The sequence below is a fragment of the Salarias fasciatus genome, chromosome 8, assembly GCF_902148845.1.
Source record: "Salarias fasciatus chromosome 8, fSalaFa1.1, whole genome shotgun sequence".
Lineage (NCBI taxonomy): Eukaryota > Metazoa > Chordata > Actinopteri > Blenniiformes > Blenniidae > Salarias > Salarias fasciatus.
In genome coordinates, this window is record NC_043752.1 from 19,411,619 (window position 1) to 19,438,786 (window position 27,168).

Here is a 27,168-nt window from a genome sequence, read left to right on the forward strand (position 1 = left end):
TTAACTTCCCATCCCCAACGCGAGGCCCACAATTGAATTCTTACTTTACAATCTGTGAGTAAATAACAGCCTCGCCACAGTGACTCAGCACGCATCCATGATACTGAACCTGTTCTCAAAAATAGAAACGGAGCACAAAAACTCGACACCTATTTTAGTCGCAGCAGTACCCGGCAGCCTCTCAGTGACTGTCGCTTCACGACCTTCTAAAAATAACAGGTCCCTTGTCCAGAGCGGCGATAAATAAAGCCGCACCGATTCCTCATTAGAAGCCCGTTTTGTTGTTGTGTTTTCATTTTATGAAAAACCTTTTGCAGTCCATCGTCTCTGTTTGCTGAAAGCAAATGACTGAAGCCAATGCGTTTGTCTTTTAATTAAACAGAGGGCTGAGGTGATCCTGAAGATAGCACGCCGAACCGAAAGCTTCAATTTGCTCTGCTCTCCACGTATGAGTTATATAAGTTTAATTCTAATTGCAGTGATTGCTTGATTACGACCGCTCCCTCGCCTCACACACACTTACACTACAAACCCATTAAGACGAAAGGCTCCGGCTCCTCTGCAGGGTAAATGTAGGTACTGTGCGCGGAATAACAAGTGGTACGACTCTGACATTTCCGTTCTCACTGTCATGTTAAGTGCTGCCTTACCTCGGGCCGCCTCGCCCCCCTCCACACTCCGCTGCAACCTCAGAGGGAAAACAGACGCCTCGGTTCGCTGCCGTCGCTCCCGTCTGGCCGAGGACCGCCGGCACCATCCGCACAGGCAAGAAGCAATTTTGTGAAGATGGACGTGGCGTCTGCAGACCTGCAGTAATCCCTGGATGGTAGTAGGAGTAATAATGACCCAGAACCCAACACGTGTACAGAGGAGGGTCAGGTTCCTCTGCACTGCCGGGACTGCTTGTTGTTTGGACTCCGAGGCTGAAAAATGGAAAGGAGTTTTTTTTTTTTTAATATATATTTATATATGTCCAACATCATTATCGCTGTCGCTGAGCAGCGAGTTTAAAAGGGAGGGATGATCAAAGGCAAGCGCAGCCATGGCCTCTGGCGGTGGAGACTCGCCCTGCTGAGGAAGGTGAAGGACAAACTCTCTCCTCCTTCATCGTTTCCTTTTACCTGCCATCGATTATTCATTCATTAATTAGTTCATTCATTTATATATATTTATTTGTATCATGAACACTGAAAATCCTGAAATGTTGCCCTGTATATCTGCAGTCAGCCTCCAGCGGCGGGTTCTTCGACCTCTGAAGGCTCTTTTAGGATGGATTTCTTAAAAATCAGCTGTGTGATGCCTCGAGGTGTTTCACACATCCGGTCAGTGTCAGCGTTACTTCCTGTTGTCATCATCACACTGACTAAAAGAGGTCTGCTCTTGTTTTTGGGGAATTTGGCCAATATGTTGATTTAAAGGACCTGGACTGGGTTCCAGACACATAAACAATGTGTTGAAGTGAAAACAGTAAACTTTCACTGCACTGCTGAGGCTCGTCTCCACTAACAGCATCTTTTCCACTTTAACAGCTTTTCTCTCAGAGCACATTTATCGAGGTTTACTACAACATCATCTGCATCGGTGGAGACATTTCTGACACACAAAACACAACAAGAGGATCTATAAGATCAAGAAAACAGCTGAAAGGAGCCTGAATGTTTACATCACACTCCATTAGATAAACAGCACCTACTAGTGGCCGGGTAGATACACTGCAGAATTTTAAATGCTTGTTAAATTCTGTTTAAAATGAATTTTCAAAGCAAAGTGAAAAAGTGAAATGGTTTCCAGATTTATGTAAACGAGAACATTCGATCGTACAGACGGGTTTCTGAAGTCAGTCATTTCTGTCTGGTCTGATTTGTGTTTCAGTTTGAAGACAACTTTGTTCTGTTCAGGTAGTAACAAACGGAACTTCAGGGGTTACCAAATCTCATGAAAAGCAGAGAAATGCGAACATGTCAGAAAAGAAATGCTGAAATCCGCTCGGGGAGTCAGGATAATTGCCGCTAACAACCGAGGTGATGCGAGATGACGCCGTGGAGGAGGCCTCCGCCGCCTGGCATCAAACACCGGAGAGAACAGACGCGTCCTGTCGTGACGGCTGACGCTGGAGTCAGGCCTGCATCTCAATCACAGTCATCAATTATCACCGTGCTGTTTAGAGCCTCGGCCTCCACGTCGCAGAGACGCAAACGGAAAGAACATAACGAATGAGCACATCAGGCAGAAGCTGAATAAGAGAAGTGGCGTAGCCTCGTCCCGGGGGAAGGAAACAGAAAGAGACGCAGACGCTACAACCACGAGGGGTCGGAGAGGGCAGCGCTGGAGAGATGTGACTCAGACTGGCTGCTCTATGGAGAGAATGGGAAGAAATCCTTGTAGCGCTACGCGCTCCGCATGTATGCCTCCACACAATTAGCTTGAATCAATCGCAAGAAGTGGGTGGAATACGTAAAAGGAAGACAGAAAAACCCGACAAGGCGCATCAATAGACGTTGAAAGATCCTGTGGGTAACCTTCAAATGGAGGAGCGGCGGAGCATCTGCTTTTTTCATTACTAATCACCCCATAGCCTTCACTGTTTCCCTCTGCCTGATAGCGCGCTCAAGCAGTCGGGAGGATTCTGCTTTCTCTCTTTTACACTTTTTTAGGCTGATATTTCACTAGGATGTCTGGAAATCACAGATCTCCCTGCTGCCCTCAGAGATTATCTGAAGAGAACAGACTATGCGAGGCAGCGTTCCGTTCATTAGGCTTCAGAGGTGAAATATGAGCACATCTTGATGCCAGAGGTGTTTCTGGACAGAATTTATATTAACTGCAACATGTGTGGATGGCTCTTTCTGCATGTCTTTTGGATTGAGTTTCACCCAAATCTCAGTGTTTCGGTGAGTTTATGTTCATGTCGGCTCAAGGTTTGTTGAGAACCTTGAGCCTGAGACACTTCGCGATGGAAACATCTATGAAACTGATGCTGAGTTTGGTTTCAAAACAACAGCGCCAACTTGTGGCCCCGGCATGCTAATTACACTGCTATCTAGAAGCAAACTATTTGTTTTTGCGGATACACCGGTTTGGGAGGAAACTTGACAGCGTTGCCCTCCAGACTGATTATGTTTCGGCTTCAGAATAGGTCAGGTCCAAACACTAAAAGTACTTTTCTTTTTTTTTTTTTTTTTCCACTTGAATGAAAAGAGTTGTTTGGGTAAAAAATAAAATAGATAACCTCAAACCTCTGGCAGCAAGACGCTCTCCCTTTTTTTCTCTGAAGAGAAAAGAATTCGACTAAAGGTATGTCACTTTCTTTTTTCAACCACTCAAATTTGCTCAGAGGGAGAACAGCTTCAGCAGGAGTAGATTGAGGTTTTGACCTATTAAGACTCAAACTCAGATTTTCTTACTACTTCCTCTGGACTGAAATGATGTGAGTGCATTTCAAACTGTGTTTTCCCTTGGAAGTCCTGTGTCCATTCAGCACACGTAGAGAAAGCTGCAAATGTTGGAAACAATGAACAGACGCAAGCGAATGTTTGTTGAAGGAACATAACAGTCGTTTTAGCAGAGCGGCTGTGACAGGATAAAGAAATATTCTGCATCTGAAGACCATTAGTGATGCAGTAAATGTTGAGTTTTATGCAATTCACACAAACTCAGACAATCAGACAATGATGTGTGTTGTGAATATTGAGAGCCTGAAACATGAATAACAAACTCAGATGTGTGTAGAGAGCAGGCAGCAGCTCAGGAACGTGCTCATGAAGTCCAGCAAAAATCAGCTTTTCTATTCCCATCTTGTTTTAAATCCTCCTCATTTTCTACATTTTTTTAATTTGAAGGGCAAATAAAGTGGGTAAAACATCGAAATTAGAGGAGATAAGACACGGCTAGTGGTCTGCCATTACCACTAGAGGTCGCCACTCACCTCCAGACCGAGGAACCGTCAACATCTGCAGTTTGTCGGAATCTCACTGGATAATATACGTATGCATTTATTTGATCGATTGCCTGCAGTTCCACCCTTCAGAAGCTCAGCGTTTTGTTGACTTGTTTGTTGGTTTTTGCCCATTTTTTCCTGGATTTCTTGTCTTTTGCCATCCAGTGTGACATTACGAGCAATACATCGAAACATGTTGAATCCAGAGCGTGCATGGAAACTCTTGACATGTTTGTAGGGATCATGCAGCCCAGTAGCTTTAGGTAATATTGGACGCTCGATGGGACGCCGTGAAATGTGTCAGTGCAGGGCTCCTCGGCAGGACCCGGCTCTCCGGCCGATGGGGGACGACAGGAGGGGGATTTAATGCCTCGCCCCACGTGTCAGCGCCGGGGAAAATACGACCCTAAACTGAAACCATGAGAAGGAAAAAAATGTGCCTTGAACTTTCCCCAAATTCATTCTCGTGAGGACGGAACACGATTTGCAGGATGCTTGGTCTGCAGAAAGGAAAAGGTCCTGGAGGGAGGGGTGGGGGTGGGGGATGGAAATGAATGGAGAGACCTGGAGGGTGTGTGTGTGTGTGTGTGTGTGTGTGTGTGTGTGTGTGTGTGTGTGTGTGTGTGTGTGAGGCTCTATGATGTGGCTGACACCCATTCAGACAAGTTTATTTAGCTCAGCGGTTGGAATTAAAACTCAGCTGAGCGAAGGAAGGGAGAGGAAGACGAGGAGGAAGAGGAAGAAGGAGTTTTGATTCCATTGTCATTAAAAAAGGGGCAAATAGGCAATAAAATTTGTGAACAAAAGAACAGAATAAAACAGTGGTTATTATATTTTTAAAGGGGAAAAAAAGCACATTGGTGTATTGTTATGACTATTGCTGCACTGTTGAAGATTATTGAAAACAGAATCAATGCAACAAAACGATACTCCCCGAGTCAAACTCACTAAATTCTTTCAACAGGAAAAAAAAGAGAAAGAATGAGTGAGGATGAAAGAAACAAAAACACTGTCGATAATCTCTCCTTCTTTTAAGTTGTTTCATTGACTTTTCCGCAGCATTCGGTTATGTAACCGTTGCCTGCAGTTGTTTCGACACTATTTTTCCACTATATTATATTTCTCCCTATTTTACACTCAGGATGATGTGCAGATCTGCATCAGGGCCTCCGGGAGCTGGTTTTGTTTTTAATAAATCCCGCTTTTAAGTCCTGGTCCACACGTCAACTCTGCCGACTAATCAATAGAAGAGAAATCACCAAGAAACTACAAACGTTCCACTGAGCTGAAGTCAAAGACGTCCATGTCCAAAGCTTCTCTCTCCACCAGCCCGTCTTCTCCTCCCCTTCACAGCTTCAGAACATCATCTACAGTCTCTTTTACTGTTTTTATTCCCTTTAATACTAAAGAATCGACAAACCGGGAACATCGCTCGTCCTCTCAGCAGGCCTGCGGGAGACGCTGCTGACGCAGGACGTCATGTAACGCTGGGCAGGAAGTATCTGGAGCTTTCACCAGAACAAGTACGAGTTTTCACGCCCAGTACCGGAGTATCGCTGCTATAGTAAGAAAGAAAACCTCATTGTATAAGTGGAAGTTATTTTGGAGTTTAGCCTGTTGGAGCCGTCAAAGAAGGAATCTGACAGTCAGTTGAGTTGTGTGAGTTTACTTTTCAGGAAGCCGCGTTTACATATTCACTAAAAATCGATATTTCCCATTTTACATTTTTAGTGAATATGTTCATTTACACATCGTCACAGAGAGCTGTGATGGACATACCAGACCTTAAAGGGGCAGTACAGCGAGAATCATGAAGCCAATTCGAATCCTGGAAGACACAGTGACTTCTAGCTTCGTTTACTTGTAAACAAAAGGCCCAAATGCATCGAAATATCAGCGTTTTCACTGGTAGTCGTAAAGGATGCCATGCCAAGGTGTAAACCAAGGTCTTGATCTTTTGTCTGACGTTAGTTGGTTCGTCCACCTCTTAAAGTTTTTTACTGTTGTCCAACGATGTGGCTCCATCTGGACCTCAGCTGGGACAGAGCTAACAGACATGGTGGAAACTCTTTGGAGCCAAATACCAAATGCGGTCTAACTTCAGCTCTTTGTGACCTCCTGTTAACCGTTTCACACCTAAACACAGCTGAATGGAATCTACTGCCAAGACCCAAAAATCCATGAAATCAGTGCTTCATTTTTCTCTTCTAGTGTATGTATTTAAAAAAATGAACATTCACAGTATCTCTGTGATTGTGTTGAAGAATAATCAATATTATCATCCCCGATCGTATGATCCTGCACAACCCGGGTGATTCGGAACAATATCTCTGTGTTTCCATCATGACACAAACAGGAGAACCATCACAGAAATACAACCAATTCTTTAATTCAATCAAGGTCAGTGATTGAAAAACAGCAAATTACAACAGAAATAAACCACTTAGCTCAGTTTTCATCAAGTAATAATGACTAGACATATATTCTAATAGCCATTTTCGTCCATTTACGGGCCGTTTGAGCCAAACTGTGCTGTATTCCTGCCCGGAGCCTGAAAAGGTTTGAGAACAGACGTATGGAGCCGAGCGGAGGGAGGAGGGCAGGACGGAGGCAGATAGCTGATAGGTAAATGGGCCCTGGCACCGGGTGGGATGAAGAAGTGCCCTCCAGCCGAGGAGACTTTGGAGAGAATAAATGCCAGTGTTACAAACAGCCCAAACCCGAATTAATCTCCCCGATAGCCTTCACGCCTGCCGTGCATTAGAGGAAATAGCGCGCTAAGCCACAGACCCATTCAATCTTCCCCTGGCATGCTCGAGCCACCCTCACCCCCACCCCCACCCATTCTGCCTGCACAACAGCGCGGGGCAGTAAGGAGTGATGGAGGAGGCCCGGCGGCGCCCGCCGCAGCGTTTTACATTTTAATCACATCACACAATGAGACAGGTGGAAATCAAGAGCAAGCAGGTTGAACGGGAAGCAATTAACAGTGCAAAGAGAGAGAGAAGAGGGGAGGCGGACGAGCGGCCGCAGGAGGGCGGAGGCGGAGGCGGAGGCGGAGGCTGCTGGTCACCTTCACCAAAACATCAACACTCCAAAAACTTTCAACCAGATTTTCGGGGACTTTCCTTTGGGGGCACTGATTTAGGCTCAACACGAAATTTGATGGTCCTGAAATTATGGAAAGTGGTCAAAGCTGAAGGAAAGAGGATTAACGCTATTCTGTCCTGATTGGGGGAAAGCGACCTTGTTTACACGCAGCCTTAAAAGAACCCGAGCTCCAGCTCGGCAGAGGATTCCCGGGACCTGTGGAGGACTTCATCACCGCCCCGGGACGGGCCGACGGCTTTGCAATCTTCGCTTCCCTCTTTTCCATAATGAACCAAGCCCTTAAAAAACTCCAGCAGGGCCGGGAAGACGGAGCGCCACTTGTAATTGTCCGGGCTTTGTGCCAAAGTCAAACAGAATCTTATGGAGTCAAATGGAAATCTTATGTTTCGCTCATTTTCTCCCGGCTCCAGTCATCAATCTTTTAATGCGAGGCGAAGTGCAGTCGGGGCGGTTTCTGCCCCGCCGTGCTCTCAAGGTTTCAGTCTTTTATTGTGACAAATGAAGAGCGGGACAGCGGACCGGAGTGCTGGGAACCAGCAGGACGGCGGCGGGAGCTGGGAAACCAGGGTGTGTTCAGGTCCCGTCACGCGACGATTCCACGAGAAAACACAAAACCTTCAATGCATTTTGAGTGTCTATTTACATGATGATGGTGTTCAGAAACACGGGAAATGCAGCTTTTTGGAAACCCCTTCCAAGGTGAACAGTTGTGAAGATTCTCAGGATGCATCACCAGGTAGACAGCGGAGAACATTTCCCAGAACCGACAGTTATACATCAAAAACATTTCTGTCATATTCCCTCAAGAAAAGCACAATCAGACCATTGAAGTTATTTGACAATAATTCATTTTAATTCATCCAGTTTTTCTAATCTGGCAACCAAATATTTATTCATTTAGGTCTCAGTTCCGCTCTCAGATCTGCTGAAAACAACAAAATCCCAACTACATAAGTTAACAAACAGCTTTTCCTCTTATTGAAACAATTGAAGTCAATATTGTCTTTGTTGTCTTTACACTTCAGAAAGTCCTGCGGCCGCCGTCGTCTCCCTTTGGCCGGATGTTTGCTACTTGTTTACGGCAAAGGTCAGGAAAAATAAAATGCTGAGTAAAGAGCAGCCGCAGGACGCTGTGCCGCCCGACACAGGTTGATTGTGTTTGTTACAGTACGTACACCACAACACCGCTCCCCTCAGGGAGCGGCAGCCAGGAACCAGAGGAACCCAGGTTGTGTTACTAAATTTGAGAAAACAGCCTGGAAAGATAACTCCGACGTGAACAGAAAAGGCCAGAGGCAGATGTTATTTTTTAATTAAAGTGAGAAACAAGGCGAGCTCGGCTTTGTTGGGAACTCGGCGCCGGGCGGACTCCCTCGCAGCCCCGTTGAGCCTTGTGTTTCTCCAGTCTTTGTGAACTGCACCGCTCCAGGATGTTTTACCCTCAATTAACACTTCCATATTGAGTTTAATCACTCCATCTTCAGTAGCGGGCCCCGTACCGCAGGCTTTCAAGGTTGCTGTAATTAAGCCTCTCCTTTAAAAGCCTACTCCTGATCCAGGTGATTTAGCCGACTACAGCCCGGATCCAACCTCCCCTCCATCTCAACAATCCTTGTCAAACATGTTTGACATTAATTATGTGATCAGCTCCAGGGTGGTGGTTTGTTTGGGGATTCTCAGCGAGGCTCAGACGCCGCCGAGGCGGAGGTTACAGACGATCTGCTTAACGTCTCGGACGACGGATAGACCTGGCTCCACGGCCGTCCCAACAGACACTTCCTGTCCCAGTTCCATGAATTAATGTCATTAAAAATAAAAGTATTTAACAGAGATGGACCGATAATTCTTTTTTTGAGACCTAACCCCAGATACAAGCTGATACTGAACACTGTTTAAGTACTTATGGATAAAACCAAATTCACAAATGAAATTCAAAGGCTATACCTCCACACCTCCACAGCCTCAGAGGCATCGCTTCGTCCCCGGCTTTGGTTTATAACATGTCTGTTTAAATGAACAGAGTCTGATTAACTCAAGATTTGAGTACTGATGTGATCTTGAGCTGACAGGCTGACGCCGCTCTACAGGACATCAACACCAAGACTTCTTCCCAACATATTTCAATACGTTCAGTTCCGAAAGATCAACAGTGATTTTGATTTTTGTTTTTTTTCTGAGATATAAGAATAGTCAACTTTTATAATGGAGAGCAAGCAAACTCATAAAATGAGCTATAGCGCAGAAATACTTCGATATAATATGAATAATATTTTGGCTAATGCATAAAAAACAAATGAGGTCAGTCATATTATTAAAAAAAATTCTTTTTTTCTAATGTGAGCACATTATCCACTAATTCTGCACAGTATTTATTAAGTCAATACTCTGATGTGGCTCCTCTTCCTGGTGGAGCAGGGTTCAGCTGCCTCTCTTCCATTTGCATTTTCTTTCCTTTTCTTTCCACATCGACTCTCTTCACAGTCTGTGGTTTTGTCTCTCGTCTCTGCATTCATCTCTGCTGTTTTCCCTCAGCCCTGCCCCGGTGTTTACCATCAGAGCTTATCTTTCCCATCCCTGCTCTCCTCTCAATTCGAGCCAGTCTGGGCAAATATCCGCCCACTTCTCAGTTCGGTTTGGTCGGAGCAGTTTTCTCCCGACTGTCAATAAGTGCTCCTCAAAGCACAAATTGTCAGGTCTCTCTTTATAATTTCGGAAGGTTTGGACCTCACCACAGTAGCCCGAGACAGTTTTATCCGGCAGTATAAACAGTTAAATTTCAGGACAGAGCGAGGTCCACTCAGGCTGCTGTCCTGCTGTGAGCCGAGGACAGACGGCGCCGGTTGTCCGACACCTTCGGCGAGGATGAAAGACACTCCAGCGCTGTAAAGAATCGGGTATGAGAGATATACTCTGAGAGCAGAAAATGATAAGTGAAGTGGAAGATGGACAAGGTTGGGATCGGGGAGATGAAAAGAGGCCGAGGATGCTGATCGATCACGTTCATTAGATAAACCCTGAAGAAGCCCTCCAGCTCGCCGTGCTTTGCATATCCAAGCTGCGTTAACTTCGGCTGCACTTCATATGCAGTTGTCGGATATTTCTGCCCTGTCCAGGAGCTGAGTGAGGCAGCGGATGCTGGTATACATGGCAATGCCACAACGGCTCATCATTTTGAGAATCACGTATTTCAAGAAAAGCATCAGCGTTAAAACCTTGAGGAGTCGACGCGTCTTTTATTGACTTCTGCTGTCAGTCATCTTAAATTCATCAATTGGCTAATCAGACATATTTTGTGGATTAAGTGTAACTAGATGCAGTTTTCTTGAATGTTTTTCATTTTGCCGTGATTTTCGAGACAGTTTGGAGAGTCGCAGAAAAACCGAATGTCTATTTAGTTGAATTCATTCGAAGTGAAGTGGTGCGCAAACAAGTAGTGTTCTGCTGCAGTCCGTTAGCTGGACTGTGAGCCGCTAAGCAGGAAATTACACTGTTTATCCGTAAATCCGAATAAAAGAAGATATAAACTGCTTTGTATTCATCAGGAATAAAATCTAACGGGTCATTTGTACCATTTTCACCTTGAAGCTGACATGTTAAAAGGTTTCATTGAAATTTCCCTGATAAGATTTATTGGATGAAATCCCTGGTTTGGGAGAATAGGCCCGAGTCAATCCTCTCCTCTACTTATCAGTCACTACACCACACAAACACCCCCGAAAGCCTGCTGCTGCTGCTTGAGACAGAAATCTGTTTTTTTCATGTCAATAATACATTTTCCCTGTCAAAGGGTTCATCCTTGATTCCAACAAATAAGTCATTCCAGAGCCGAGTATGTTTACTCTGCAGCTCCAGGGGGGGTCAGATCTGTAAAACCCACAACATAACCTGTCTTCAGCCTGCCTGAAGGAGCTGCTCATCCAATGAAACATTCAGAATTCAGAGGAGGATTTCAGTGATGGATAGTCCAGGAGAATCTCAAGAAGCCTTTTTCTCCCTTGAAGGGAATTCAGATTTGAGGAAGGCTGAAATCTTTGTAGCTCGGGTGATTAGCTTAGAACGTAAATAGTCCACGAAACCTTAAATTGTCCACGATAAAGAGGCAAAGATTTTAACCTTGTCAGAAGAAGTGGTGAATGGGGACGGTGCTGGCGCTGCCCGGTGAGTTGAAGTAATTAAAAAGTAAAGAGCGGGGAAGATGTCTCGGAGTCGCCCCCGGCTACCGCTGCCTCTGCCCTCTGCTGATGAGCGGGCGTCCAGCCCGCCGTTACTGCTGCTGTGTGAGCTTGTTAGTGCCGGGACGAGCGGCTGAGGGTTACTGGGAGGGCGAGGAGTGGTCAGCTGAGGGGGCGGGAGGTCAAAAGCTGGGGTTGAACCCAGGAAGCCGGAGTGCTAATGGGGCGGATCGATGAGATGCCAGGAGGGCTTCTTTGGCCTCTTCTCCAGGTTTCTCTCTCCAAACTCCGTTTATTTCCTCTTATTCAGCGGATAATGTTCAGCGTTACATAACCTTGCCGGCTGCGGAGGTATCCGTGACCTTTTGCATGCCATCTCTCTACAACCTCCCACGTCTTTAGCCCCCAACCCGTGGCTCCCGACCCCCTACGAGGAGCGCCACCGGGAAGGCTGTGGGAAGGGAAGGTTACAGAGACGCACGGGGGACGGATCGGGAGGCAGAGAGAGAAGGTGGTAAACCGCTAAAGGTCGCGATTGCCTGCCTCCCCGCTGTTTCCCTCGCTCATTATTCCTGAGAGGCAGAGAGAGAGAGAGAGCGGGGAGGAGCAGATAAACAGCTCCCCGAAAGAAGACGCCTCGCCAACCAACGCCATTGATACGACAACCCAGAACAGAACGAGAGCAACAAATTAGCCCGATCAGATGGTTCCTGCTTACTTTATCAAGAGTTTTATAAATCCTTATCAGAAGCAGGAGAGGCCAAATGACTGGACTTCTGACATTTCCCTCTCTCCTGAACGTTAATGAGTCATTCTGCTGCTGGCCGTTTCCACTCTTTGAAAAGTGAGTTCATATACATCGGAGACCTGGCTGAGCGGCGTCCTTCATGCCCAGTAAAAGCAAATTCAAAAAGTGACAAGCACAGTTAGGAAATTAAAAGAAAACTTTATAGAAATGTAGTTTTTATGAGAGTCTCAAAGCGGTGCTCTATTATTCATGTAACACCGCCTGTTACAATCCATGCAACCAAGCATTGCCTTTCCTCCACCGCCACATCCTCCCGGCTTTATCACAGTCTGCTGACTGTGTGTGACACAAAGGAAGCATGTCCAGGAAACATTCCATCAGAAGGCGGTGCAGCATCACGGGGTCACGGCACTGGACACACAGTCGCTTCGTGTCAAGTCCAGAGTCAGGAGAGGAAAAACTGAAGCTAAGCAACAAACATTTGACCTGACGGATAAATATCAACAGAAGAAGCAGAATATTGTTTTTGGACGGACTCAACTCAGGACGGAGCAAGTGTTGTCGCCCGTTACCATGACAACAGAGCCTGAGCGCCGTCAAAAGGTCCCACCTTGGGGGTTTTGAAAACTCGTTGCTGTGCAAACTGAATGTGCGGTCGGGACGGTCGTCCTGCTGGACGTGCAGTCAGAGCAGGAGTGGACCACCGCAGCTCTGCAGATGCGGGAAAAAAAACGTGTGAATGGGGCTGCTTTTCTCCGTTTGGCTGACACACACACACACACACACACACACACACACACACACACACACACACACTGCACTTCACGCCTTGAGTTTGATCTAATTATGGACGGAGCAGAATGCTTCACAGCTGACACTGGCTCCAGTGTAAGCCACGGGGCTGTACAGGGCCGACCGGCAGCACTCCTTATCAACCTGCCTCTCTCTTGATAATCCCCCCCACCCCCTCCCCCCCACCCCCGACAAGTGTGACTGCATGACACACTCTTTGTTTTGCTTGTCTGTGCCGAGCTAGCACCACGTCCAACGCTCCTCGCCGACTCTCGCTAGGCTGCTGTCCACTAATGTAAGCAAAAAAAAAAAATGTTATGATGTGCTCGCACTCCACGACACGCCCAGCCTCGCTTTCATTTCCACAACATCAAAGCCGCAATTTCAGCAGACATTTCAACATGAATATGGACTCCCAGGCACCGGCGCTGAGAGCAGGAGGACGCGTGACGCCAGCGGACGAGCCGTGCACAAAGAGCACATGCACAAATCACCGAGCATGAAGAGAAATCCTCTGCAACCCCGTGAAAAATGAGGCTTCCTTCAGAAGAGCACATCACTGCCAAGATGGAACAGCGAGAGCCGATGTAGACATCAGAACCCACACTTTGACAGAGTAGCTGTGACTTAGTGTTTCTTTGAAGCTCTTAACCCCAGGGCTACTTCTGAAATCTCTCCCTCCAGCCAGAAAAAAACTCCCCAAATGCAGTCGGCGGCGGCAGCCTTCATAGGAAAAATGGACAATTCAAGGATCGATGGATAAGAGACACGAGTAGAGGCTTGAAAATACAATGCAGTGGCCGGAGTTCAGGGGAACGTTCACACATGAAGAAACAAAGTGGACTTTCCCAGAAAGTCCCTGAGCTGATCTCCGGTCCGAATCAAACAGGACTGAACGAAAGACAAACCGTCTTTCCGCATCGTAAAGAGTCTGTTACTGACTGGGGAACTTGCTTAATGTCATGCTGTACAAGACTTGTATCAAGTCGGAACACTTCCCGAAGTAATATCCAACATCCGGCAGACAAAAGCCTTATTGCTGTACCTTAACTCTGTCTCCGTTTTAATCCGGAGAAAATTGCCTGGGGCTTTCTTGGAAACAGCGTCCTAATTTAACTCTAAATACCACCTGAGTTTGAGGAATGGGAACCTGTAAAATGAAAGCTGACCCACGGTGCCTTCCAGAGGAATCACAGCGATCACAAATACATCACGGGAGAGTGCAGCTGTCAGGCGCTCTCTCCCAGCATCCTGCCTAATGTATCGGCTGGTGCACGTGGATGCTGTGAAGTCCACAGCTAAACATAGCTCCCATAAAGCCCCGCGCGGGAACGCTTCACATCTGGCCCAGCCGTTTACCGTACGTCTTGTGCGAATAAAAACAACGCACTGAAACCAATCTGGAATTAGATCGTATGACTTGACATCTCAAACGTAATACGAGGGCAATGAAGATCCTCCGCAGCGGATAAAAAGATCAGAGAGGTCCATCGCTCTCCTTATATGATCTGAGGGTAATTACAGCCAGTAAGGCTCCGTAAGTCGGGTCCGGATATTAAACGCTGCATTTTATGACAGAAGTGCACATTCCTATTTGAAGCGGAGTCTAACGAGCAGAGTGGGATGAGACTGCAGGGAAGTGGACGAGCCATGGCCGACTCTCGCTGTGGAGAAGCAGCAGAAGTGGGCAGAAAAAAGAAGAAGAAAAAGAGGAGCAGAAGTGAGCAAACATCAAGGAGCTGTGCACATCCCTGTGATCTTCAAGCCTTTGCTTTATAGAGGGGGACTGTATACTCTGGAAACTGCTGACACTCCACATGCTCCGTGCACGGTGCAGGGAGGGGGAAGCTCCCGGTGCATCCAGCACGGCGCTGGAAGCAGCCAGAGAAAGGAAGCTAATGTCAACACTTTACCCACAACGACTTCTCAGACACAACCGACACCGAGCTGTCCTCACCTAACTCAAGGCCTTTGTAACCGAACCAACAGTAAATAATTACTTCACCGTGAACCAAACATTTTCAAACCAATAATACATCACAGCACTCAGAATTCAACTTGTCCAGATCGGAATGTTTGCACGAGTAACCAGGAAGTTTCACCAGGACAAAGTGAAATAAGACAATAGTTTTTTCAGGTCAAGACTCTGCAAAAGAGCACCATAATACTCCAAAATAATAACCAAAATGAACCGAGGATCATGGGAGATTTATGACATTGTTCAAAATGGCCGCCCCCATGAATCTCGGATGACTTTGTGGTCCTCAGTCCATTACTGGTTTCCTTTAGCATTCCTCTCCCTGCGCAGTGTGTCGCCCTGATCGGTGTTTCTTTTCCTCCTGGGAGTTCAGTTCTTCGGTTTTGACTCCTTGTTTTCAACGTTTCCATCCTTTGTGGTCGATGTTATCCCCATTGTAAGATCTCCATTTGCGTTAATCCCAGGGTTGCAAACGTTTCTAGTTTCTGCACAAAATACTAATTGAATGCAAGTATTTGACCTTCTTGATACAGTCCTGAAAACAGTCTTTATTTGACGATTGAAAAAAAAAAAAGAAGAATGTTTCTGTTGCTCATCTGTGCAGAGAAGAACTTCTCCGTACTGTGTATCGAGCTCGACCAGTAGCGTTGGTGTTTTGGTTCTATCCAGAGGGCCGTAACAATGGAAACAAGTGGAAGATAACCTTGATTCTGCCGTGGAAGACCGGAGTTGACTGAGGGAGGAACGGGCGGAATAAACAGCCTCGTGTCCTTCGTTTGTCACGACTGATGCACGTCTGCGCCGGCCGTCTCGGCGGGGGAAGATGACGGCGTTTCAGTCTCAGCTGGTGGCGGACTTAACGCCGTGGCATGTTTCACAACATGTGTTTTCTGAGTGTGTGTGCATGTGTGTGTGCCTGTTAAACAGAAAGTGCCTTTGAGTGGAGACCAGACCAGACCACCCGCTGGCCATGTGTTTGTCTCCTGAATGACCGGAACGGGGTGACGGCGCCGCGGCTGCTGGTTACTGGAGATTATCCAAGAACATGGTGATTTACACCCAAGCCTTTAATACGAAGAAACAACATATTTAAAGAAGTGTATATGAAGTTTCTTTTGGTGAAAAGTGAAACCTCATATTCCATTCATTAGTGTGCAACCATTTTGAAGGCTTTACTTATAAAAAAGTAAACTTTATCGACATATATGGATAGCCAGGGTGAAGATAAAACCTCCCACATCGACACATAAAGCAGAGAAACTGTGGTGACAGTGATTGATTGGCAGGAAGGTGTTGGTGGAATTACCACCCTGCAGCACTGTTTATCTTCGCCAGGTAGCATTAGCATAATTTAGCCACAAACAGCACGACAGCAGTAATTGGGAGAGTGAAACGCTGCATAGGAACAAGTCGATCATTATCTTATTTATGGGAGCTAAAGACAGAGAGGGCAGCAAGGATTCGGTGAGAACGCTTTCAGCTTTACGACGGAACCACAGATATCCTCTGTAGCTTTTGTCTTGTGTCGTAACACATCTTAAATTACCATAAAATACTGTAAACAGCTCCTGGAAGCAGGTAAGCGCAGGTCATGTGGTTGCTGGAAGCTCTTACTTTGAAAATTGTAGACAGATGAGTCCACAAGTTGACCTACATAAATACATTTTCTTGATACCTGCCATTAAAAACTCCCATCGGTTCCCCTCCATACATGCTTCAGCGTTTAAAGACAGTGTGGCAGTTTTATGTTATCCTAATGGGAAGAACCACCTCTGAGCGTCGTGATTCTTCACGACTGGGAGTCTGGTGTGGAATAGATGGCGGGAGTCGTCACGGCGGACCACGGGACTGCGGCCAACCAAGGACAGGAGCCGGCGCCGGACAGGACTATAGATCTCAGACCAGCAGGAGTGCAGGCGCCGTCATTAGCAGTGGACTCACGTCCACCCCGAGGCCCTCGCCCCCCCTCGCCCCCCCCCCCCCCCCCCCGCTCTGACCCCGTCCTTCACCTCTCCGGCCCGGAGACGGAGCGCTGCCGGCCCTCATCCAGACGCACGGGCTGGATCCGGCGGTGCAGACACACACCGAGCAGCCAGCATTAAATTCAGTCCCGAAAAGACCTTGTAGACGGAAGAGAGAGCGGCGCTCGCAGACAGGCCAGATCCTTGGCTATCGATTGAGAGTCTGCTCCACTCTCCTGTGGAACAGAAAGCTGTATCCACTGATCAGCGTTCTGTGCAGCTAACCACAACACGATGCAGAAAGCTAAAGTCTTTTCACACCGACTTCCACAAATTAAAGCTGGGTCTCCGCAGAATCATTAGTTTGGTCATTTCATGTGTGACTGAGCTTGTGCCAAATCTCCAGAAGTTTCACATTCACGACAGCTTCAACCTTGAAAATTTCTTTGGATTGAACCAAAATGAAAGCACTGAATACATCAAGTCAACAACTGACGCCACGCCTCAATAACCTTTGAACTTTCCTCGAGTGGTTAGCGACAGTGCTAACCACTGCTCCACCGTTTCAACTGCTTCAACCACCAAACTCTGTTTGGTCCAGAAGTGAAGATTTCAGCTCAATCACAGGAAATTACAGCAACTCTGACAGTTTTGTGTTTAATTCTCTGTCCAAGCCGATGTGGGAGAACAGAATGTAAAGATGAAGCACCTGAAAACATTCTGCTCTCCGTCTCTGACCGTACCCGTGTTAAGGCGTAAAAATAAATTAACGGGTGATCATAAATGGATTTCCCCTCCGCACCACTGACAAACGAGCTGCAGCTCTCACAGAGGAGGTCTTGAAGGTAAATGCATCAACTAAACACTCCAGAAAACACTTCAAATTGATTATTAGATGAGATTTGCTCTGAGGGGAGCGAGCATCAGCTCCGTTTCAAGCTGCTAATGTCTGTGTGTGTGTAAAAGAGCAGCCTCAGTGAGAAAACCAGAAAGTTTTCTAACATGGCGGCAGGAATAACAACTCTTAATTCCACATCTGAGCATCACGCACACTGTTATCCCTCAACGTGAATCAGGGCAAACAGCGTCCGCTCCTTTAAATTAAAGCACGCAGGATGTGAAAACAGGTTTAGATTTCAGTCGTCGCTTTCAATTTGTCTCACAGAAGCGACGGTAAATGACCCGGCGGCAGCTTGTAATTTAGAGAGCTGGGAGGAGGAGCCGCTCTTCTCTTTGTCGAGGCCCACTTCTCCTCTCGGCCGTATTTTTACATTAGGATTGTACACTGTGTGGCTTCATTGCGGGAAACCCTCGGGGAGACTCTTGAAGCCTGGTTCTGTCTGCAGCCTCAATTCCAAAGCAAAAAATGGGGCCCTGTGAAAAATATGCGGCAAAAAATACAAAAAGGAAACAAGAAATGTTGAAGATATGGTATCTGTATCGGTGCATCTCCAGCTGAAACTATAATAATGTCATCAAATCACATGTTTTTAGCTGGATTCGTTGATGAAAACGCACCATTTAAAAAACATATCAATAATCAGATTAGAGAGTGTGTGGCCTGGTTTATTAGTGCATCTCCACACAATGAAAAAGTCCATTTTTCACTTTGCCTCAATCAATCACAACACTTTAATTAATGCAAACGATTATTTCCAGGTGTTTGAGCAGCGCGAGCTGCCGCTCGCGCCGCGTCTGTTTCAGGGAACGTCTTGTTCATCTCATCATGTAAAACCACGTTCTGCGTGGAACCCAACAGCTTGCCGCTGGAGTGACGGAGTGTGTGTGCTGAAGTGAGCCGCGGCTCTGCACACCTGTCAGGCGCCGCTGTAACGTAACGTAATGTGATATGAGACGGACCGGGAGCTGCTCATCGCAGCTGACGTCTCGGTTCTGACGCCATTTAGCTACAACTCAGAGAGAAGGGCTCACATCATGAATACCTGTTATTTCTAATCAATATGCACTTCAAAAACACGACAAAAAGTCTCGGTTTTACCCGAGACATCCCGGAATGAAACGCACCACCGGTGGGAACCTGAAAGGCGGGAGGCGGCGAGCGGGAGGCGGCGAGCGGGAGGCGGCGGTAAACGGAGAGGTTAGTCCTCCGTGAAAGAGGTGGACTGATAATAGAGCCCAGATGATGAATACCATTCTCTTCTCCCATTTGCTGTTCATTAACTCACTGTCTGCCATAATGGCCCCGCTTTAAATGAAAGGGGAGGGAGGAGGAAGAAGGTCCAGGTTGTGCATCATTAGAGAGAATTGGACAGAGGAAGAATAGGACGGGGAGCTGGGAACGAGCCCTGATTAGTCTGGCGGTTATCTACGTCTTAATCAAGCTGAGATTCGCTCCCTCGGCCTGAAAAGGCCAAAAAAGACAAAAAAAACAGCCGCATTCGGAGCGACAGTCCTCCCACTCCAGAGCCATCCAGGCAGCTGTCACACTTCATTGTTTGCTCCTTTTTTCAAGTAAATATTAGAGTTGACATGCATGCTGGAGAAACTTTGATAGCGACGGAAAAACGAGCTTGTTAGGGCCGCAGTGAATGACAGACCTTCTTTGTTCCCAGATGAGCTCGGGTCACATCGTGAGGCGAAGAGGAGAGCAAATGAAGAGGACAGGCGCTCGGCTAATTGGAGCACGCAGCATTTCAGAGGTGGGAAGAAAAAAAAACATGCAGGGATAAGAGCAGGAGGCATTCTGAACGGCGGCGGGAGACGGATACGCAGTGCGTTTCAGCCTGTGTCAGCCTTAACCTTATAAAACGGGAAAGTGGAGGGCGAGGTGGAGCGAGGAGGAGATGATGGAGGAACATCGGAAAGTAATTCCTGAGACAATAAGGAGCGATAACAGAAAGAGGAGGCGATGAGGTGAGGCGGCGTCTCTACGTCTTCATGCAGAGCATGTTGGACAAAATGTTTTGCAGCGGTGTCTTCATGTGCGGCGCTGCCCCGTTAGCGCTGCCCCGTTAGCCCGTTAGCGCTGCGTGTGCCCGCAGGCCTCCGCTCCTGTACATACATTCCGAATGGGGACGTCATTATTTTTAGCAATACAGCGACGTTCATATTTAATACCCTCTCGCCACTGTGTCAGTCCCTTAAGTGCATCCCTACAGCGGCGATGGCGTAGCCAAATGCATCATTATGACATCCGTATGGCTGAACCCGGCCCTCCGGGTCGGGGCGGGTCGGAGGACCGTGGGAGGAGAGGTGGCCACCTCGGCTCTCATGTAATGTCTGGAAATGTTCTCGCCGAGGCCCCCTGGAGTCCGGAGGCCGTGTCACTCAATAATAAATGCCACAAACGATCGGGTGAAGAGAGGTGAGAAGAGAATCCAGCAAATGTCTGGAAAGTACGTTCTCCTCTCAGAATGGCCAAAAGGGCCAAAGGCTGAGGTTTCAAACGCTGGTAAAGTTTGAAAATGACCGTTTTTCTGTGAAACTAAACTGATCATAATTCATTAGTTCCAAATGGGGAAACTAATAAAAGTACTTGCTGTTGATAATTTATGTGTCGGGAGGCGAGTACACAGTGTAACGCAGAAACCTGACCTCCAGTCAGAGCGCTAATGTGCCGCTGTGTCATGTGGCTCCACAAGGGGGCGCAACTCCTCACTTTCCTCTGTCTCACACTGTGTGGGGCTTTTAGGAATCGAGCCTTCTCCACCAGGAAGCTAACTGCTAGCTCATCGATATCGGTACATCCCCGAACGGCAATGGAATCACGTCACAAAGGAAATAGTCTAAAGCTTTCAACGCTGGCAGAAGACAGGGTAATCCTCATCTCTCTAATCAGCCAGATTTAGATTTAAATGATCAACAGCTGATTGATCTCAGTGTTGTTCAGATTCAACCCATACGGATGTGATTCTCATCAGAAAAGGCAGCATCTTCCCAATATCGTCTCCTGTAAGTGGCTGTGAATATCACCGAGGCTGCCGCTCTGCTGAATGAATCACATCCTGCACTGCATTCTGGGAAGTTTCCACTTCTCCTGGGTCCAGTAAGCTAGATGCATTTTGGCAGAATCAAGCTAAAGTAATCAAAATGTAATAAGTTACAAAAGCAGATGAGGTTGTTCCTCAGCTGATCAATTTAGAAGTTGGCCCCGGCAGCCATTCGACAGATTGTCTCGGAGCTGCTCGCCGCTAAAACAGGAAGGATTTATGAGGCCGGGGGAGAGGGATCAGTGGGAAAGACGGGAACAATCCACACGAAAAACAAACATTCTCAGAATTGCATTGTCATATTTTATTAATTAAGACACAAAGCGGAAATGTGATCGTTGTAAAGTGAGACCAGAGGAGGGGACGTCCTCCAGATCGCCCCTGCAGCGCGAAGGAAACCGTTGTCCTCCTGGCTGGAAGAGAACTCAGTCGTACAGTATGTTCAACCACAGCGTCTCGTTAAAACGATTCTGGCAAAGCAATTAAATCAGTGTATTAAATGTTTGGATTCGAGCTGGAGATTAACTTGTTGCTTAAGCACAGCTGTGCAAAAGAAGTAAAAGACAGGTAGAGGAAGCGCTGCCAGAAGGCAGGCGTGTGTTGTTTTTTTCTTTCTTTACAGCGTTTCACCTTCCTGACAAAAGATAGTCATGTGTCTGGGGAGCGAGACTAAGTGTCGGCTCATATCTGTTTGTAATGCTGGCTATCTTACAAACACCGAGAGCCGGATTCAAACAAAAACAGCTGCCATTGGGGAAAATGACTCCCCTATTATGTATCTCTCCTCTGAAAGAGCGGGCCGTAGAAACAGGATTAGCATCACCCCGCCATCAGAGAGCACTCCGGAGAGGTGGAGCGAAATGACAATATGGGATGTTGGGGGAAAACGAAGGAGGGAAGGAAAGAGGGGAGCCTGGAGCCGGCCGTCAGCTGCCTGATGGAAGAGCGATAACTGAGGGGAAACATGGCGATTCCAACCAGAGGCACGTGAAGGAGTCCCACTGTGAGCGGACAACAAGTCAGGAGAAAAGAATAATAAAAATGGGGCTTGATGAAGAAATCAGTGTTTGAACTCAGAGGTAAGCTAATCTTGACCATCTGGCATCGACATAGGTAACCACGACAACGACTGCATTGATGGATGGTGGTAGAAACTGCTGCTGTGGAAGAACACCATGGTTAATAGTAGCAGAGGCAACATTTACATTTTTTCTGCACGTGTAACCAGGACTTCTAACCGACTTGTAACCGGTTTTAAACGTCAGAAAAATGTGATCTTTTTGTACTGCAGTTGCACTAAATAACCACTAGAGGGCTCTGTCTCTCTTGAAATACCTCATATCAGTAGCTATCAGACAAAAACCTTCATTCCATCCTCAAAAGTTAACACAGGCTGCATGTCGAGTTCCACCACTTCAGCTGTTAAGTCGCTGATATGTTCACTATGTGTTTATCATATTTCTTCTATTTGTTGTACGTAAAATCCCTCATGCTAGCCTGTGAGCTGCTAGTAGCTACCTAGCTACTAGTGGTGTAGTGGTGGCTGTGGGTTTTTATATATATAAGTGTATAGCGAGTGAATCTGAAGCTTTCACGTCTCAATATACTGTATATATTGATGAGTGAGGAGGAGAAGGAGGGAAAAATGACATGGAAACAGTTATTGAATTTTCTGAACGGTTATGATTTTGTTATTCAGTAACAGTTTACACGTGTAAACGTTCACACTCCTAGTGAATAGTTCTGCTCATGCATGAGTGGATGGATGTTAGCAAACATGGCGGACTGCAGAGTGGCACAAGTCTCAGTCCATATTCTGGTGGAATCCGGTGTTTCTTAAAAGTTCTGTGATGTTGACGTTGATGCTGTTCACCGTTTTAATGTTTTATCAACCTCAGCAGGTCCATTCTTCATTTATGTATTTAACAATTTGATTAATTTAGCTGTCATGTCATTTCTCACTCAGTTTCTAGAGAAAGTTGATTATTTTGGGCGTTATTTCAGGAGCTCGTTTTCCCTCACAGGATCCGTGTTTTTCAGAGGCACTGGATTTCACAAAAAGATAAATGTCAACTTTGTGATTTCCTCCCATCCGTTTGTAATCGCCTGCGATGGCTTTAACAGCGTTGTGGAGGTGCGCTGACAAATTAATAGCGCGTCGCCGGCCGCGGCCGCAATTACGCCGCTTTCACGGGCCGGGCCGGCCGCAGAAATGTGTCAGATTGGCGGAGCCGCAACAATAACAAGGACGCCGCTGGTGAACAGCAGCTGGACGAGCGCTGAATTAATACGACACCCAATGCACACAATTACCCGGCAGTTTACTGGAGGGAATATGACTCGGCGAGCGTTGTCAGGGCGGAGATACGGATCAGTGTATGAACTGTCAGAACGCATCAGTGTAAACACGCTCATGTCGCTGGTCTACACATATTGGAAAATTGGTTGCGCGTCAGGGGAAGTCATCGTTCTTCGGCCTCTATCGCTGCCTATTTGGAGAATTCAGGCGTCTTTTTTTTTTGTTTTTTTTTTTTGCTGAGGTGAGCCTGCCATCGCTGCTTTCTTCTGGGTTAAATTGCAAACACTTCAGCAAATACGTTTAAAGGCGGGACGGAGATTGAGAGCGACTGCTTCTCAGCAGGTTCTCGGTGGAGATCTGACCCACAGCTGCATTCATTTCCTGCTTCTTTTTTCTTCCCACATTCCCAAGATATGCAAGTCAGACGAGCTGAAAATGAGAAAACTCGCTACGGTGCGAGAAGTCATCCGTCTCTCCCCGACCGTTCACCAATGAAAAGGTGAGAATCTCCAAATCTGTGAGATTCGCTCACGTTGAACTGGAGGTGGAGACTCTGGATTGAAATGCTCTTTAATGCTGGAGTGAGACCTTTATTCAGCGGATTATCTTCTTTCAATCAAGAAGCTGCACAAATCTTTGGATTTGGGCCCAAATCGCACGCCATCAAATGAATATAAAACATTGGTCATAGGTCAGTAATAACATACCTCAAGTGGTTTGAATACTTGGAATGACACACTGACTGTGTTCTACTTTTCACTACACGTGAAGCTTCTTGACTTATTTTCCACGTTCGCTGCAGCGTTACGTTTGGCTACACCTTAAACTGTTGACAAGGAGACAGAAAACAGTCTGGCTTTTGGCGTCTCTGTGAGGATCTGCTTCTGTAGCACATGGTATAATTAAACAGACTCATCACAGGCGTTTGTGCCATTTGAAAGGAAATTTACTGTTTAAAAAGCAGCTCCATTGTAGCCCTGGTGACAAAAGTATCTGGAGTCGTTTATTCAACACGTTCTAATTCAGTTTAGCAGCTTTTATCAATGTGACGCCTGCAACACACCCGTCTTCTGTACCAGACAAGCAAAACGTGCCTTAGCACTGATACCATGAGGAACTATGAGAATTAACAGCTAATGCCATGAAGAGAAGGAACTGTATGTCTAACATTTTAAACACATCTGTATTTTTCTTAACTTCAAAATAGACTTATTTATTTATTGTGTCAGAAGTAATTACAATAGTCGCCTGTTCAATCAAGCTGTACAAACGGAATAAAAACTTTGAGTGAAGTTACTATTGTTTGCATTATATTGAATTATAAGAGAATATATTCAACTTTTCAACCCTATCTGTGATTTTTAATTCAGAAACACTTTCTTTTAGTCATTATTAAGCTCCCCTGAGTTCTGCGTTGTGGATCTAACCCTGATCAATGTGAGCCATTGTCGGGCTTCATGGGTCCGACAGTTACTGCGCTCTAATTACTGACTCGCATGTCTAAGTTCCCGGAAAGTCTCGTAACCTTGTTAGGTGAAATGATTCGTCTTCATCAGCAGCAGAGACTCGCGGTGAGTCCCGACGGGCCGCGGCTTCACTTCATCAATTAGAAATACCCCGATTTGGTTAGATTACAGCCATATATCTCACACAGGTAGCGTTTAGCCGTGCTGTTACCGAGCCTGTGACCCAGTTAGAGCGGAGGGAGTCCTCTGAGGCCGCGGCCATCGGCCTGCTTCCCCGCACGCCGGTAATGATGCTGCAGAAAATAATCTGTCCATTACTCACAACTTGATTTTGTGATTAGTGTTACATGATCTAATTACTTTTCCGGCACTTGTAAGTTCTTCATCCGTCGTCCGACTTGATCTGATTACATATTTATTGTCTAATTGCTGCATATTTTATGAATTCTGTGTGGGAAACTTTTGCAGAAGTGATTCTCAAGTCATGTTTTCCCAAAAAATAATTGAAAAAAAAAAAAAAAAAAACTTCCTGGAGCTACAGATAGCTGGATTTATGATTACACGTAGGCTAGATTTGAACAAAATAATGTGGGGTTGGGTTTCTTCTGGAGTTTCAAAAGTTTTTTGTGGATTTATTTATTTAAGAAAGAGCTAATCTCTATATTTCATATGTTTCCTCTATGATGTGTCCATCAGCCACAGCTTGGTGGTGAAAACTCCTCCGTCACGTCAGCCCGAGAACCAGACGGCGCTGCAGACTGCCGAGCTCCGTCCCCGGAGACGTCATTACCAGCTCTGAGAAGTGATCCATCAGGGGGAGAAGACACCGCCGCCGCTTCAGAAAAAAAAAAAAAAAGTTGGAAGGCCTGCAAACGGGACCCGATCTAAACCCGGTCGCATGAGGCCCTCCGACCGGCCTTCAGCTGTGATAGCGCCGGTCTTGCTCCAGCGTTCATTAGCGCTGTTTGAAAAGCAGATGAAGGGCGGCGGAGGAAGAGATGTGGGTCGCGCGGCGTCCTGCCTCCGCCTGCATGTCTGTGCAGGACTGCTGTAACCCCGCCAGCTCTGACCCACTTCCCTACCAATGCAGTTGTGCACGCACTCATATATCTGCAAACAAACAGGAGCAGCGAGCCCAGCCTCCTATGGAGGCCCGTTTACCACGGCTCCACGTAGAAATGCAAACCTTGTGTTGTGCTTTTGGCGCCCATTTGCATAAATAAACATGAAAAATGCTCATAGAAGCTGAAAAATATGACACCTCAGGTGTTGAGTGCTGGCTTTTGTTTTCATTTGAAATGCAGCCAGAAAAATACACGTTTTACAAAATCTTTGTTTCATTTTGATGACAATATATGAAATGTTTTAATTTTCCATTTGCGTTGTTTTCTATTGATCTACAGCCTTTTCATCCTGACAGCACTCCCATTTCATCATTTCAAGCAATCATGACAAAAAGAGATCTTAGAGAAAAGTTTAATCTTCGGAGGTCTCCATCAGGCTTTCAGCCGATCCGAACCGCCGCCATCGACATGCCTGACTGTGAGAGTTGCTGAGAGAGGTGGTCAGTCTTTATAAATTGTGTTCAACCATCACAGCTGCTGCTTCTTTTTGTAAATGCTGGAGAAAAAAAAAAAAAAACAGACTCTCATCAATCTGAGTAATTACCTTTCTCATCTATCTGTTTTTGGAATCCTCATAAAAGAGGCCACTGCATTAAAACCTCCATCTGTCTTCAAACAGATGCTTCTTCAGTGCTTGATGTGTGGCTTCGATTTGTCTCAGTTTGGCTTTGTCTTCTGTTCAGGATGTAGTTTTTACCATTTGGGTCTCGAGACCTCAAACCTCCCATCTGGATTCCTCCCATCCATCCATCCATCCATCCATCCATCCATCCATCCTTTCCTTTCCTCCAACGTTCCAGTGCCTCCTCCCTCAGTTGAATGACATTATTGTGCAAGTTCAGTCAACCCAAACTTCAGTCTTGTTAATATGAAACACAATTAGCATATTTGAGGACAAACATTATTGTAATTCATGCGTCTCTAGTTTACTTCAGCTCGTGTTTGCGGCTCACACTCATCAGGCCAATTGACTGAGACGTGTACAGCAGCAGACTCCTGCAACGTGGCAAGAATAACTGAACCGTGGTGGTGTTCTGGCTCGGCGCAGCCGTATATATGCGATGCTAATAGTGAGGATTGAAAGACACGTGGAAGCTAAAAGTACCTTCAGTCAGCTCCTGAACACCGCGAGGCTCAATGGGGACACAGTATCCTGCCACATCTGTTTCAAAATGGAACTTTTTACTGTGAAGGCCGTTATCGTGGAAACGCAGCAGATGTGTTGACTGTTTGAGCCGGATTACTAACAGGAGGGAATGAGCTGAACTGAACACCTGAAACAATGAAATGAAGAGACGAGCGGATGAAAACCGTTCATTCAAGCATGCTGACCGTACTCTGCTGTTTCAGGCTCCGAGTTCGGAAGATAGGGTCTGATTGTACAAATACAGGAAGATTTGAAACCAACACGCAATTGAAGGCGAAGACGTTCGATAGGATTCAGACCAAAGGAGACACAAGAAGCAGATGGAGATCAAACATCTAAAGGATGATATGCAAGCATAAGGGCTAGAACAGGTTGAACACAACGAGGGAAACTAACACGAAGTGGAAACAGACAAAGTCGAAGACACCTGTGCACAGCAGAACTTTTCTGACAAGTGTGATAATAATGAGCAGCAGAGGAGTT

The 27,168-nt window shown here is 46.3% G+C and overlaps 1 protein-coding gene and 1 long non-coding RNA gene across 2 annotated transcripts in view; both read right to left on the reverse strand.

Annotated features, from left to right (window-relative positions):
- The window catches only part of ca10a (carbonic anhydrase Xa), a 208,579-nt gene that overhangs the window by 84,928 nt on the left and 96,483 nt on the right, over positions 1-27,168 (reverse strand). The gene's annotated exons all lie outside the window — the stretch shown is intronic.
- Positions 17,718-25,217, reverse strand: LOC115392788 (uncharacterized). Its single transcript, XR_003931900.1, has 3 exons — positions 25,205-25,217; positions 18,435-18,440; positions 17,718-17,857 (listed from the first exon to the last, which is right to left on the reverse strand). It is a non-coding gene; the product is annotated as an uncharacterized LOC115392788 (long non-coding RNA).